The 16,490-nt window shown below is 35.7% G+C and overlaps 2 protein-coding genes and 1 long non-coding RNA gene across 11 annotated transcripts in view; 2 read left to right on the top strand and 1 right to left on the bottom strand.

Moving 5' to 3' along the window:
* Positions 1-15,040, bottom strand: part of f13a1a.2 (coagulation factor XIII, A1 polypeptide a, tandem duplicate 2) — a 55,854-nt gene extending 40,814 nt beyond the window's left edge. Inside the window, exons 1-2 of one of the 2 annotated variants that reach the window (XM_087309029.1) lie at positions 14,962-15,035; positions 12,540-12,564 (exon numbers count right to left, since the gene is read on the bottom strand). The gene's annotated coding sequence lies outside the window, so the exon portion shown is untranslated. Of the gene's footprint in view, positions 1-12,539; positions 12,565-14,961 lie in introns of both variants that reach the window. The other variant, XM_087309028.1, reaches the window with a different exon arrangement.
* Positions 1-16,490, top strand: part of rreb1a (ras responsive element binding protein 1a) — a 105,441-nt gene that overhangs the window by 512 nt on the left and 88,439 nt on the right. The window lies entirely within an intron of this gene.
* LOC147837927 (uncharacterized) lies at positions 14,053-16,096 on the top strand. The gene is made up of 2 exons (XR_015524709.1): positions 14,053-15,204; positions 15,741-16,096. It is a non-coding gene; the product is annotated as an uncharacterized LOC147837927 (long non-coding RNA).

Below are 16,490 nucleotides of genomic sequence, written 5' to 3'. Positions count from 1 at the left end.
TTCAGTAACTTTTTAGAGCTGTATAATACTTGTTGCGTGTGGTGATGGGGTTGAAAGTGTGCGTCTGTTAGCTAGCGTTAAGCTAACGCGCTGCTGTCGCGCGGAGCATCACATCTCGCGTGCACTTTGATCGCTGTTTCTGCCACGCTTCGAGCAACCATCGAAATGGTGTTTTCTGTTGTTTCACATACTTTTGTGTGTGTGTTGTTGTTTGTTTGTCCCACTTCGACAACAACCTGTTGCGTCACGAAGTTTGTTTATCTCTTTAAGGATGGCCTACGAAAGCGTTCAGGTAGTTGTTGAGGTAATTTGAGTAAGTTAACGAACTGTCGGTTCGCTTTTGCGTCGAACGCGTCGTTTTAACGTGACTAGTTAAGTCGCGCATCACCAAACAAACGCTTTAGCTGCTTTATATGAAGTTTATGACTGTTTCTGCTAGTTTTATTGTAAGTTTGTGCTTGTGAACTGAAGGAATGGATGAGTCCGCTCGGTCTCTCGGGAGACGGCAGCAGGGCTCGCGCCGGGGAGATAATGGTTGCTAGGCATTTTGTGTTCCGTCTCTTTTCCGCCCCTCCTCGGTGAGGCAGAAACTTTAGGACAGCCGAAGGTAAACGTGGCAAACTCACAAGCCACATTTTCGGCATCCTCCATCGTGCCTTTTCACGTTCTTTGTTGTTATGTTGTCATAAAATATTATTATTAGGCTATATAAACAATAACAGGGCCTTGACGTCTGGTAAACGCATACCTGACACGTACTATCCCATGTTTTGTAAGTAATACTGCTCAATTACTATAAAATTGCATAAGTTTTTGGACAAATTTGTGCATTTATTTGATTTCTAGCAGTGTGTGTACTTCCAATGGAGTTGGAAATATTGTAGTTATAAGTTCTGAGTAGATAAAGAGCTAGTGATGATGATGATGGTTGTTGTTGGGTTATGATCTATAATATATTATATCATTCATTCATTTTCGGCTTAGTCCGTTTTTTAATCAGGGGTCGCCACAGCAGAATGAACCTCTAACTTATCCAGCATATGTTTTACACAGCTGATGCCCTTCCAGCTGCAACCCAACACCAGGAAACACTCATACACGCTCATTCACACTCACACAGTTTAGCTTATTCAATTCTATTCTATAACTATTATTTATAATTGATGGTATTGTATATCTGTTCTCAATATATGGAGATCAATGATTGAAGAGCAAGACTATAGTAGTGTTTATCTCTGACTTACAGTGTCAATTGGACCTGGGATCATTGTTAAAGTTGGATTTAGGATGTTGTTGTTTAAGATGTTAGGATGCAAGTTTTTAAATTGTTTTATCTATGTCAGGGCCTGCAAATATACAAACTTTGGGTATAAATGTTTGAAAATGACACTTATGTTTAAGTTATTAAAACTGTGATGTCATGTGCAGTCTATAGGTGGCAAGAGTACTAGGCATGGGCTTGGATAAGATTCTGATGGTATGATAACCTTGGATAAAAATATCACGGTTTTACGATGTTGTTATGTTCTCTTAAAGTTTGGGTAAAAAACAAACTCTTTTTTTCCCCCTTTGAGCACAATATATTTTATTTTGAGAAACTTTTAACATATTTTGAAACAGTCGCTGTCATTGAACAAACATGTCAGCCTAAATAATTCTAATGAATCACTGACTTTTGCTGTCTTCATTAGGTTCTACAAATTCATTACAATTTAAAACAGGATCTTGGATATCTTTTCTGCTGAAGATACTGTTGTCCTAAAAAACAAAACGTAATAAAAATACCTTACATAATACCGTAGGAACGTTATAGCAGAACAGTTTGGAAAATTTAAAAACCTTGACTTTATTTAACCGCGGTATACCCTTAAAAACCGCAACCCAAAAAACAAAACAATGGAGGGATGTTTGAGCAACTAATGGCCTGGCATGCATAATACAGCATTTTTAACCACTTTTACAGTGTTTACAAGCGCTGTTACGCTGTCAACTCTACACAGAACACAAATGAATAGGAAAAACATTTAAAAGTATATGATTTTATTTTTTAAATCACCCATAGGTGGCATATGTTGAACAAAACCTATCATTGAGTATTTTTACATGGACACCAATAATCCGATTTAAATACGATTAAGACAATACTCCGATTAAGAGTTGAGTATGTAAACAGCGATTTTTTTATCAATCCCATTAAGTTAATCAAACTAAACAGAAAAGGAATTAAGACATGGATTAGACCCTTTTTGTGGCATCATTTTAGTGCAGTACAGACATGTAAACGCCTAAAACTATTAACGTCGTGTGGAATTTTTGCTGCATTTAGCTACTGGATAGTCTACACACACGCAGCTGTTTGACACCATTAAAAAAGCAACTCATGTAAACACCTTAATCATATTATTGTCTTATTCAGATTAAGGCAAGTAATTCAATTACTGATGTCCATGCGAACGTAGTCATTCATTTCAATGCATCTTTGAGTCAAGTAACATGTAAACAACTAAAACCAACTGTATGATTAATGTTGTACAATAGTCAACATTTGGATCAATATGTTTTTTTAATTGTCTTAAGACAAGAATGTGTGTCGTTAAAAAGATTCAGGAACGCTTATGGAAGATACCGATCCACTTCAAATGTTGACTACTGTATATACACTTTCTATAATATAAACTCCACTCCAGGTTTTCCGTTTTGCACTCCAGCAGCTCTGACTATCAAAAAACCTGTTCCATGCTCCACGCTTCTATCCGACTCTGTTTTGGAGTGGATTGGTACAGATAATAAAGACCCAGCACTGCTTTACCAATCACACTAGATGACCCCAAGTAGTTTTGTGCTCACGGCGAATAAAGATGCATCCTCTTCTTTCTTTGGCCTCTTTTAAAGGCAGGGAGGAGAGGACGGATCTGGATGAGCAGTTCACATTCCATTACGAAATTCAACACTGTAGACGAGCAGAGTCTAGAGCTGTAGCAATGCACTGTCACTACACCGACATCGGGCCTTCCCTCCATCTCTAAATATAAGCTCTTATGTGATGTCCTAAAATAAAAGCCCCACCTGCGTTTTAAGATAAATCTTTAATACTACTATTTTATATATCAAGTGCATTTTCCTCAAATCAGTGATGTTAAAGGTGTTAAAGATGTTAATTAGAGTTTAGTGTTAGTATAAATAAATTTTTAGGATATCTATAAGCTAGTGTGCTCCTCAACATTGAATTTTGTTATTGTTTTGGAGCACACTAGCTTATAAATATCCTAAAAACTATTATTAATTACATGTTTATATCCGTTTTATATCTTCTAAATGTGAATTGTCACCGTTTTGATGATATAAAACTGATATAAACATGTTAAGCTTGTAGTTCGTCACTTCTGCCTAAATGGATCAACGGTTTTATCCACGTCGCCTCATACTTCAGTTTCTCATTAAATCCTCTGACCAATCAAATGCTCTATAGTGTCTGACATGCCCCGCCCCCTTCAAGACGCTTCTCAATTGCTTTTCATTTCATGCACTTGAGTTCAACCTCTCTCACTGGCAGAGCGGTGATGATATAAAATATGATAGGCTGTTTTTTAAAAAGAGGGAGGAGCTACATTACCCCCACCCCCTCTCCATGTTTCGATTGAGATTACGTCAACCAATGAAGAAAAATGCTCATTTCGAAGCACTTCACGGGACCTTTAAAGGGATAGTTCACCCAAAAATGAAATTGTATTCACTATTTACTCTTCATCAAGTGGTTTTCAACCTCTTTTGAGTTTCTTTAAAGGGATAGTTCACCTAAAAATTAAATTGTATTCATTATTTAATCTCCATCAAGTGGTTTTAAACCTCCTATGAGTTTCTTTAAAGATATAGTTCACCCAAAAATGAAGTTGTATTCACCATTTACTCTTCATCAAGTGGTTTTAAACCTCTTTGAGTTTCTTTAAAGGGATAGTTCACCTAAAAATTAAATTGTATTCATTATTTACTCTTCATCAAGTGGTTTTAAACCTCCTATGAGTTTCTTTAAAGATATAGTTCACCCAAAAATGAAATTGTATTCACTATTTACTCTCCATCAAGTGGTTTGAGTTTCTTTAAAGGGATAGTTCACCCAAAATGAAAATGTGTTCACCATTTACCCTCCGTCAAGTGGTTTTAAACCTTTATGAGTTTCTTTAGTCTGTTTATTTTATGTTTGAAGAAAGCTAAAACAACTGCAATCAATTACTTCCATAGTAGGCAAAACAAACACTATGGAAGTCAATGGTTACAAGTTTTCGATATACGTCAATGTACTTATTTTGTGTTCAAGAGAAGAAAGAAAGTCAAACAGGTTAGGAGCAAGTAAAGTGTGTGAATGATAACAGAATTGTGAGTTTTGGGTAAACTATCCCTTTAATGTTTAGCAGAGAACGGCCATGTTATGAATAGGACCTTGCAGTCAATGTTAAGAGATCAGCTTGATGATGTTGTGGCTAAAGGAGGAGGATGTTTCCATGTAAGTTTTGTTTGTTTCCTCTTTGGCTGAGGCTAATAGGAAAGTTTGTAGTCGTTGTTATTAATTTTGATTTTTAAAGGTACATATTCAAGACTTTCTCAAGTATGGAGCAGAAGTTAACCTTGTTTTATTCTTTGCTAAATCTAAGTGTCTTGCTTTTTAATATGGAAGATCTACTGAATAAGATCTCCAAACAGATGCTGAACTGTCAGGGAAGTTATTTAGATCTTTATTTTAGTTCCCAGTGAATCAAATTCCATGATGTGGAAGTGTGAATTTGTGCATCCTGTGTTTTGCATTGGCTGTTTGTTAATGCTCTTAATTATTTCATTCAGTATGTGTAGTTTGAACACTTGAAGTTCTAATGTCCGGTCCCTCTTGGGATGTTTAAGGCCTAATTAAAAGTATATCACCCTCCCTCGGCCCTCTGTGAGTGTCCTGGGTATTGACATTATCTAAATTTATTACAGTAATTCCCAAGATACCAACACAGCAGGCCTCGGTCGCGGCTGCCAGATGATAAACACTTTACGGCGCTGCTTTGCATCAATGACCTCCTTAGATTTTCTTATCAATTCACAATTTTTTTCCAACCTCTGATAGTTAGTGTTGAATGCTTTGTAAATAATTGATCTCAGATTTAATTTGCATGGAGTAGATTTGAAATATCACGTTGACATGCCTACCAAGATTAAGCAGTGGTTTATCCATACTTAATCCATTCAAGATGTTTTGCTGTGCATCAAATTGTTGGAGACGAAGGCCCATTTGCCACCTGCTATTAGACAAGTTTCCCGTGATCTAGTCACAAGTGGTCAGTCAAGACTCGCATTACCATTTCCACCTGCTATTATAATGCAGATTTAGTTGAGACTCTGCCCTTTTATTTCAACACACTCTGCATCACTGCATTATGGGATTGCTCAGTGCTGTGGATGAATGATATTAAATGATTGAACCCATGTTGACATTATAGTGAAGAATTAGTGTGCTAACTGTGTATTACCTGTTTTTATTATTATCTATCTGTCTGTCCGTCCGTCTCCGTCTGTCCATCCGTCCATCTCTCTGCCTGCCTACCGTTTTTTCGCTTGACTGTTTTATCATTCTACCTACCATTCTATCAAATTGTTTTATCGTTCTACCATTTTATCATTTATCAATTGTTCTACCGTTTTTATCATACATCTATTGTTCTACCATTTTATCATTTATCTATCGGTTTACCGTTTTATTGTTTATCTATCGTTCTATTGTTTTATTGTTCTACCGTTTTATCATTCTATCTACCGTTCTACCAACATATCGTTATACTGTTTTATTGTTGTATTGTTCTAGCGTTTAATTGTTCTATCTATCATTCTACCGTTTTATCGTTCTATCTATCTATGCATCTGTCGTTCTTCCATTTTTTTCCTTTAGTTTTATCGCTCTTTCGTTTTATCGTTCTATCATTCTACCATTTTATTGTTCTACCGTTTTATCGATATACCGTTTTATTGTTCTTTCTATCATTCCATCTATTGTTCTACCATTTTATCAGACTACTGTTTTATTGTTTTACCACTTTAGCCTTCTAGCTATCGTTTTATTGTTCTACCGTTTTATTGCTCTATCCAGCTATCGTTCCACTCTTACAGTTCTACCATTTTAACGTTTCATTTATCGTTCTACCGTTTTATCTATCTATCTATCTATCTATCTATCTATCTATCTATCTATCTATCTATCTATCTATCTATCTATCTATCTATCTATCTATCTATCTATCTATCTATCTATCTATCAATCTATCTATCTATCATTCTACCATTTTATTTTTCTTCCATTTTAACGATATACCATTTTATTGTTCTACCGCTTTAGCCTTACAGCTATGGTTTTATTGTTCTACCGTTTTATCGCTCTATCCAGTTATTGTTCCACTCTTTTATAGTTCTACCATTTTAACGTTTCATTTATCATTTTACCGTTCTATCTATCTATCTATCTATCTATCTATCTATCTATCTATCTATCTATCTATCTATCTATCTATCTATCTATCTATCTATCTATCTATCTATCTATCTATCTATCTATCTATCTATCTATCTATCTATCTATCTATCTATCTATCTCATTAAATCTGTGAAAGCAGTCTGATAAAATGTGGTTTTATCTTTGGGACGTGTTTGAAAGGGGTCAAGTTTAAAACCATTGAGATGACATTAACACCTGTATTTAATGTCATCCGCTTGTGAGTGAGTTGTCGTTAACGCATCTTAATACCGTAGCCCTAGTGAGACCTTGCAAATGTGCAATAAGTGGTTGGTGGGGGTTTTTCTGATGGAAAAGGTCCTGCTTTTGGCCTTAGGGCATGATGGGTTGGCCCTTTGGCTCCCAGGCTATATTTAACCTGCCTTTTTTAGATAAGATTATATTCCATCCCTCCGTTGGGTGTATAGCGGAGGCAGGGACACTGCGGGGGATCAGCATAGGTGGAATGAGAGATGGAGGAATATGAGCCTTAAGGTGCATTTGGAGTTTTAACCCCAGATTGGGTGTTTAGCCATAAATAAAAGGAAGACTAGTATATACACAACTTTAGCATGGGAAGTGGTGTATGCACATTTTTGCCCCTGTTTTGTGTGTATGCCACATTTATATACATTTAAATAATTATTAGTAATATAATATTAAGACCTCTGGTTGTTTTAGGTGGTTTGTTGTATCAGAGCACAGAGTAAACTGGTGTTATTAAAAACAGTGGTGTATTTCAGAGAGACGCAGTCATGCTTCTGTCTGGACATCCCAACAAGAATAGTGTTGGGTGCTGCTGACACTTTAGCCCCAGCTATATTTGTGGACAGCCTGGTTGAAGTCCCTCACCGTCTATAGTTTGCTAAAGCAGCCAAAAGAATGCAGACATCTCATGAATGCTGCTCTGCCTCCTCCTCAACCGTGGCTCATTATTGTTAACAGGCTAGATGTGTCAAATATGAGATTGAAGTCTTAACCTCAAAAATTCAACCGATCCTCTCTGTGATTGCAGGAGATTGTTGTCATGGCCCACACAGGCTGCACTTATCTTTGGCTGTGAAAGCATGAAAACATGTTTGGTTCAGAAACAGGGAGTCTGCTGTTCTGAAGCAGTCACAGTGGATGTAGTACAGCAATTTAAAAGCCTCACCAATAAGTAATGAACTTATAATTCATCGACTTAAATGACTTTATGATAAAACTCCCTAGCAATCTTATAACAAGACTTAAAAAGAGTGTTTATGTGACACTATTTCAACAAAATGTCAACTTCTTATGAATTTTAACCATTCACTTTAACGAGAACTGTGTTTTTAAGGCCCAAAAATGGGATTGAAGAGTAGAATGGCTTATGAAAGTGGGTTTAAAGTGCAAAAACTGTTGACGTGTAAACTACAAAAATTAATTATCATGTGCATACATATCACCAACCTGATTTCACCTAGTAGGATATGCTTCTGGATTAACATCTATGTTGATCCTGGAACCACATTCCAATCAGCCAATCAGAATCAAGGGATATGTTTACAGTTTATGTTAAGTTTAGGCTTAAGGTTAGGTTTATGCACTTCATGGTTGTTATCCTTTGACTTTGGGAGTAATTTGCAGTTATGGTTGGGTTGGGGTAGGGAATGGCTATGGGTTACATTTTTCCAACAAAACTGATGTTCCAGGATCGCATCATACTTGGCTAAATCAAGCCATGCATATTGCATGTCCAGTCTATATGCATGTATATGTAACAGGGAGTCTGCTGTTTTGAAGCAGTCACAGTAGATGTTGTACAACAATTCAAACGGCTCACCATAAGTAGTGAACTTATAATTCAACGACTTAAATGACTTAATGATAAAACTACCTAGCAATTACATAGCAACACTTAGAGGAAGTGTTTATGTGACAATATTTCAACAAAATGTCAACTTTTTATGTATTTTAACCATTCACTTCAATGAGGACTGTGTTTTTAAGGCCCAAAAATGGGATTTGAGGGTAGAATGGCAAATGAAAGTGGGGTTGATGTGCAAAAACCAATGCCATGTAAACTATTAAAATTACCTATCATATGCATGCATATCGCCAACCTGATTTCACCAAGTAGGATATGTTCCTGGACTAACATCTATGTTGATCCTGGAACAACATTCTAATCAGCCAATCAGAATAAAGGGATGTGTTTACAGTATGTTATGGCTTAAGGTTAGGTTTATGCTCTTCTACATGGTTGTTATTCAACTATTATTTGTATGGATTGCATTTTCCAACAAAGATTTTCCACGATCAACATAGGTGTTAATCCTGGATCGCATCATACTTGGCAAAATCAAGTGCCATGCATAGGGCATGTCCAGGATGCAGTCCTTTAATCCAGGATGGTCACTTTGATTGTCGGGTATATCATGTTTATGTACCCGACATTCAAAGTGACCATCCTGGATTAAAGGTCTGTATGTGCGCAAATGCAGCAAAGTGCCAAATATTGGCCTTGTATGCATTTCTATTGAGTTTCAGTTATTTGCATGGGTTCTTGTTGATGAGGATCAATTTGATGATGTTGTCATTATTATCCACAACTTTTTAAAAATGCAAAAGCAAACTCGTAGTTTTAGAACATCATAGCAGCCACATTTAAAGTAGCTTGGCAACCATAAGAATGCCTTAAAGCAGAGATGCCCAAACTAGAGCCAGCGGGACAACGTTGGCTCACGGTAACCTTTGATTTGGCCAACCATCCCTTCTGAGAAGTGAGGGAGAACAATCGGGATAGTTTAGAAATATTCTTTTCATATTTAACGTAACATTTTATATCTTTGATTTTTTGTTAAGCTACAAAAAAGCTAACTGTTTCAAATTCAATGGTGTAAATTGTTGTTTAAAATGTACAATGCAGAGACTTTGGTGAGCAAATCAAGGCAAAGGCAGGTTCTGCTTGACTGTTGTTTTCAGTATTGAACTACAATGTGTGATCAATGTATTGTATGTTTTTAAAGCAATACGTTATATTAAAAGGTATTAAATAAAACGATTTAAAGTAATGTTTTCCATTTATCTATAAATATTATGACATGAAGAAAGAAATTACCCATGGCAACTTTAATGTAAAATAGTTTGGTATATTTATCTATGGCCCACGGCTCTCAATGATATTTGGTTTTTGGCCCTTCATACGAAAACGACTGGGCACACCCCTTCCTTAAAGGGACAGTTCACCCAAAAATGAAAGTTCTCATGCTTTACTTGTTCCAAACCCATCTCAGTTTCTTTCTTCTTCTGAACACAAAAGAAGATATACTGAAAATGTCGGAGGAAAAACAGCCATTGAATTTTATAGTATTAATATTTTTTCCCCCTGTTTTTGTTCCTGGTATTGATGTCAATGACTGTTTTCCCCCAACATCCTTCAGAATATCTTGCTTTGTGTTCAACAGGAGAAAGAAATTCATATAAGTTTATAAGTTTAGGGGTGAAATGTCTCTTTAAACATGCTAGTGCTATAATAGCAAGCTTTACACTGACTGAAAACTCTGAATCCACGTGTATTGTCGGATTAATTTAAATCATTTCTATTTTCTGTTTAGCACGATCTATTTGAAGAGGTTGTTTTGTCATGCTTCTGATTGACGAGGGTCTTTCATCATAGTACAGACCCAATCATTCCTCCTGTTTACCAGTCATCAGGCTAATGAGCCATCAGGCTGAATGCATCTATTCTGGCTTTTGACGATGCCTCCTAAACACTTCTGAAACTCTGTTACAGCAGCCGCTCTTATCACCTTTCCCTGCGTCTCCCCCAAGCTGCTCCAGCCAGCAAATAAAGTTGGTATTTGCTAAGAGTTCAAAGTCTAACCCAACGGCTATCACCGATGTGAAAGAATGCCACAATGGAGGAAAGGACAGGAGTGAGAAAAGAGAGGCAGGGCAGGGAAGGAGAGCGAGAAAAAAATGGAGGAGATGAGAGGAAAGACAGGAAGTGAAACTTGCTGCTTCTCTGAGGCGGAGGGGAAAGAGATGAAGGAAGTGTTCGAACAATAGCGAGTTAGCCACACAACTGTTTTCCCTCTCTGAGATTCAGACAGCTCCATGAACAGACCTAGTAGTTTTGACACCACAAGTCATCATTTTTCCAGGCACTTTATCCTCCATGTAGTTTTTTATTTAGTTTTTTTTAAGATAACTGTTTAGAGTATATGTTAAAGTCATTGAGAAAATCAAAATTACAAGTCTTGTTTATTTAGGAAGGTTTGCATCGTTTCCCAGCAGGCACACAATGCTATAAGACGTTAATATCTGGTTAGATTTAGGTCATGACGTCAGGTGACCAAAATCAATGTCTAGCTAGGGTCTAAGGACAACGTTATTTTGATCACCAATAACAACATCAAATGACGTTGATATTTGGTAGATTTTGGGTTGTGTTGGAAAGTGACTAAAATCCAACCTCGAGCCAACATCCTAAACCAAAAACCGACATTTATTCAACAGGTATGGCAACCAAAATCTGTTGCTGGACATCATATTGGTAACGTCCACCTAACGTCAGGCTGTAACATCATTAGACGTTAATTTTTAGGTTGGACATTTCTGTTCAGTTCTGACGTTAACCCAATTTTTGTTTTCAAACAAAATGCCACATCTCTGAAATGTTGGGGCACAACCGCAATCTGATGTAATGTTGATGTCCTGTCCCTGCAGGGTTGTTACGAGTGCACTTGTGCGCATGTCTTTGTAATCCTTAAAATCCACGTGAAATCTAAATTTAAATTGCTAAAATTTTTGGGTGAACTATCTTTCCCTTTAATGATCTCCCCTCACTCTTTTGTGACATCTCTTCTCTGATTGGTGTTTACCAGCACCAGTGTAAAAAGCTGTTTAGAACATTTAGAAATCAATGGAAGTGAATGAGCAATTGACCATGTATGTGTCTCAAGTTTGGTTGAGTGATCTTATTTTGTTCAAAAGTTATAGCTACAATTAGATTTTAGCTGCCATTAGCATGCAACATGTTTGTGTACTGTCTTGCTTGATATTGGCTAAAATGTCCTATATGCATAGCTAGTGTTTTTCCCCTACCAATAAACTCCTGGTGAAAGCTTACGCCCCATTCACACATGGCATCAGCTTCAACGCTTCCCATTTACTTTGAATGGGTGACGTCAGGCGTTGCCGAACTGCATTGTGGATCCGTTGATGCCACTTCAGAGGCGTTGCTCACTGCAGAAGTTGGGACTTGCTCAACTTTTCAAGCGCCGATGAAAGCGTCAGCCAATCATATTGCTGTATGCAATTTCATCAGCTCAGACAGTGGCCTATTGCTGACTAATTTCATTGGCTAACGCTGCTATGACAATTGCGTCAGCCCCAACTTCAGACACGCCCTGTTTTAAGCGATGACGCTGAAGCCCTGTGTGAATGGGGCGTAAATGTGACTTTTATACGGTTCCTTTACAGCATCGATGTTGTAATGTAATTAAAAAAAACCCATTAAATAGACTTAAGCATTAATTTAGTTGTTGAAGGGTAAACAAGATGAAAAGCTGTTTAAATGTAAGCGCCGTCAGGAGCAGCAGGCTAGCGCAGAAACTCCATTGAAAATACTGGAGTAAAATGTTTAAAGACATGGCAGAAAACAATGGAATTGAATGCAGTGCTTCTTGTAGAGACCCACTTTATATTGTAAATCAATCAGGAGGTGAAGATCACAGGCCTTAAATAGGCAATTTTGTAACGGCATACTCTAAACACACCCTATTTGACTGGAAGTCTCGAGCCTTAAAGATTGCGATGTCTGCATCCGCTCGTAGGTCAAGAATATGGCCAATAGTGTGGCTCAACTGATGCACAGCTCTTATTCTGTCTCAGTTCTCGTTTGCTCTCTCAAGCCTGAAACTCTCTCGCTCGCTCTCCCTCCCTGCCTGAAAGTCTCTCTTGCTGACTAAACAGTTTTGTCAGCTGGCAGTTGCTCGCAGGATTTGCGATCGCTTCTGGAGGCTGGGACAGGGGGAGGGGTGGTACTCACAGGCGGCACTTGTTGCTTAGCGGAGCTGGACGAGAGAGAGAGAGAAAGAATGAAAGAGAGGGAGGGAGGGAAGAAAGGGTGGAACAGACAAGACATGGGTGGTTGCAGACAGGAAAAAAGAGGCCAACAGCATCGCACAACCAGTTTCTGCATGGTTACGTGTGAGGGAGCAGGAACGCAAGCTAGGGCTGCGCGATATCTGACAAATCTGGCATTGCAATGTTTAACTTTCTGCAGTTTCATATGTTTATATATTACAGTAGGAATATTTCACCAAATAGCTAAAAAATATATATATTTAGAGATTGATTGGGATATTCTTAAAACTACAAAGTAGATTAATTAATTTACTACTTTTTTAAGGTTGTATTGGCTGAATTTAAACAAACACATTCAATTTAGTAATGGTCAACTTGATTTGTTAGTTTAAATTCAGCCCATATTAATTCTTTGCATTAAAAATGTCTAAAAAAAATTGTAAATCCAATGAATAGTTTTTGTTCAGTGTACGAGCAAAGATAAGTACAATCGAGTAAACATAAATGTGAATTAAACATAGTTTTTTAGGTAAAAATATGTGAAATTACACTGTAAAGTAATGTACAAAACACTGTATAGTCTTAATTTAAATAAAGCAAACATAAATATGAAATAAACATCATTTTTTTTACCATAAATATGTAAATTAACGCTGTATAGTAATGTAAAATAACACTATAACACTGTATAGTAGTTAAATAACACTGTATAGTCTCAATTTAAATGAAGCAAACATAAATATGAAATAAACATCATTTTTTTTACCATAAATATGTAAATTAACGCTGTATAGTAATGTAAAATAACACTATAACACTGTATAGTAATGTAAAATAACACTGTATAGTCTCAATTTAAATGAAGCAAACATAAATATGAAATAAACATCAGTTTTTTTTGCTATAAATATGTAAATTAACACTGTATAGTAATGTAAAATAACACTGTATAATCTTATTTTAAATAGAGCAAACATAAATGTGAAATAAACCATCATTTTGATGTAGAACATGTAAAATAATGCTATATAGTAATTTAAAATAACACTATAATACTGCATATTAATGTAAAATAGCACTGTAATGTCACTGTAATGTTAAATTAGAGCAAACTAATTTAAATTAAACAATCTTTTGATGTAAAATAACAGTGTATCGTCTTATTTTAAATAAAGCAAACATAAATATGAATTTAACAACATTTTTGATGTAAAATAACACTGTATAGCAATGTAAAACAACACTAACATTATATAGTAATGTAATTTGTACAGTTGTGAAATAAACATTTTTTATGATGTAAAATATGTAAAATTACACTGCACTTAATTTAATGTTGAATAACACCGTAATACTGTACAGTAATGTAAAATAACACTATAACACTGTATAGTAATGTAAAATATCACTGTATTTAATGTTAAATAACACAGTAATACTGTACAGTAATGTAAAATAACACTAACACTGTATAGTAATGTAAAATATCACTGTATTTAATGTTGAATAACACTGTAATACTGTACAGTAATGTAAAATAACACTATAACACTTTATAGTCATGTAAAATAGCACTACTTATTGTATAATAACACTGTAATACTTGTATAGTAATGTAAAATAACACTATAACACGTTATAGTCATGTTAAATAGCACTGTATTTAATGTTAAATAACACTGTATAGTAATGTAAAATAACACTATAACACTGTATAATAATGTAAAATATTAATGTATAGTCTTCATAGTATGAATAATTTAATACAATTCATCTTTATTAAAGTTACCTTATTGTTGAAAATATCTTGTCACTTAAAACAGACAACATTTACAGAACACATTCACAAAATACATAATACTTAAAGTCCTTCATGTCTCCTAACTACAGTTCTTAAAACACTTGCAAACGGTGTGATTTATTCTGCCTGAATGCTTTAAACTTTCTTTAAATGCTCACAACAGTCGCAGGCTTTAAAAACTAAGTGAAGTGATGAACTTCAGATCTCACATGTTCTGAACTGTGGCTCCCGGTCACTTATAATCCCAACTCTACGTTGCACATCCTATGAAGCGACTACTGTGGATACAGACATATATTGCACATCCCTAACACAAATGACACCGTTACACTATAATGCATGGTCTTAAATTGTGGTCGGGACGCCTTGAGTCCCAAAAAAGGCTATATTGTTGTGCAATGCATGCTAACGCCTGAGGACATGCAGACAGGCCTTTGTGTAAACAGTGCAAATCTGCTCTTCTTATGTCAGGCGCTAATCGAAAGCCAAGAAGTGTCCGTTTGCTCTCCTCTCTCTGCCACGCTGCCACTCAAAGGATAACAAATATAGCCTGCAAGGATGAGCTGCCCTAATGACATCTTACCTGGCAGCTGCAGTGCATGCTGGGAAAAGATGTAATCCTGGGATGCAGCTCAGCAAACATGACTTGTTGACCGCATCTCGAGCAGAGTCTGTTGGTGACATCGATGGTCTTTGTTGTCATTTTTTTGTGTTGCTAATTAGTAGTGCGTGTGGTGGAGATGACAACACAGTGTTGTTTACCGGATTAAATGATCGGCTTTTAGAAAGGCGAGTAAATGGAGGCAATTTGGTTTACAAAATATAGGTAAATATGACTTACAGTTGAAGTCAGAACTGTTAGTCCCCCTTTGATTTTTATTTATTTTTTAATATTTCACAAATGATGTTTAACAGAGCAAGGACATTTTCACAGTATGTCTGATAATATTGTTTCTTCTAAAGACAGTCTTATTTGTTTTATTTCGGCTAGAATAAAAGCAGTTTTTAATTTTTTAAACACCATTTTAAGGTCAATATTATTAGCCTCTTAAAGCTATATTTTTTTTCGATAGTCTACAGAACAAACCATCATTATACAATAACTTGCCTAATTACTCTAACCTGCCTAGTTCACCTAATTAGCCTAGTTAAGCCTTTAAATGTCACTTTAAGCTGGGTAGAAGTGTCTTGAAAAATATCTAGTCTAATATTATTTACTGTCATCACGGCAAAGATAAAATAAATCAGTTATTAGAGATGAGTTATTAAAACTATTATGTTTAGAAATATGCTGAAAAAAATCTTCTCTCCATTAAACAGAAATTGGGGAAAACAAATTAACAGGGGGGCTAATAACTCAAGGGGGCTAATAATTCTGACTTCAACTTCTAAAGTAATGCATGTGTGTATGGGTAAAAGATAGTGTAATATAAATGTAAGTGTTAATACGTGTGTCTTGCAAATAATTGTTAAGCATATTTAGAATAAGGATCAGTTGACAACATATTCAAGGACTGTATTTAAGGATCACAGTGCAGCTGCAAAACTCGAATTAACTGTAATTATAATACTAATTAATTTTGCCATTCAAAGCGATGGGTTTTCTCCCATTATTTTTAAATAAGTAAAGCAGTTTATAATAATTTATGCCTACTTTTAAGTGTGGTCACCTAATACTTTATTTAGTTTAATTAATATAGGTGAAAATATGACTAGAATTTTAAATAAAATTATTACAAAAAAAATATGCTTAAGGTAAAATGAACATTTTCAAACATGAATTTTACTTTTTTCACAAACGGTGCTGAGGTAGTTTTTAATAAAAAATCACTTTTGTAAATTAAATTTGATGCACACGTTAAGATGAGATGTCTCGTTTTTGACCTTTATTCATATCACGTTCATATACGCTACAATCTGTGCTTTAATATTTGAACCATTCCGAATATATCAATCACTGTCAGGCAGTCTAGAAACATCAGTCCGGATCTTGTTTATTTATGTGCGTCTGATAAAGCATTTGAATTAAATGATGATGTTGGACCTCAGACATCCTGTTTGCGTTTCCATTTTCAGCACTACCTTTGCCGTCTTTAAAAATGTAGTTTTAAA

The sequence above is a fragment of the Danio rerio genome, chromosome 24 (genome assembly GCF_052040795.2).
Source record: "Danio rerio strain M-AB ecotype USA chromosome 24, GRCz13ab, whole genome shotgun sequence".
Classification (NCBI taxonomy): Eukaryota; Metazoa; Chordata; class Actinopteri; order Cypriniformes; family Danionidae; genus Danio; species Danio rerio.
This window is presented reverse-complemented; position numbering and strand designations above follow the sequence as displayed.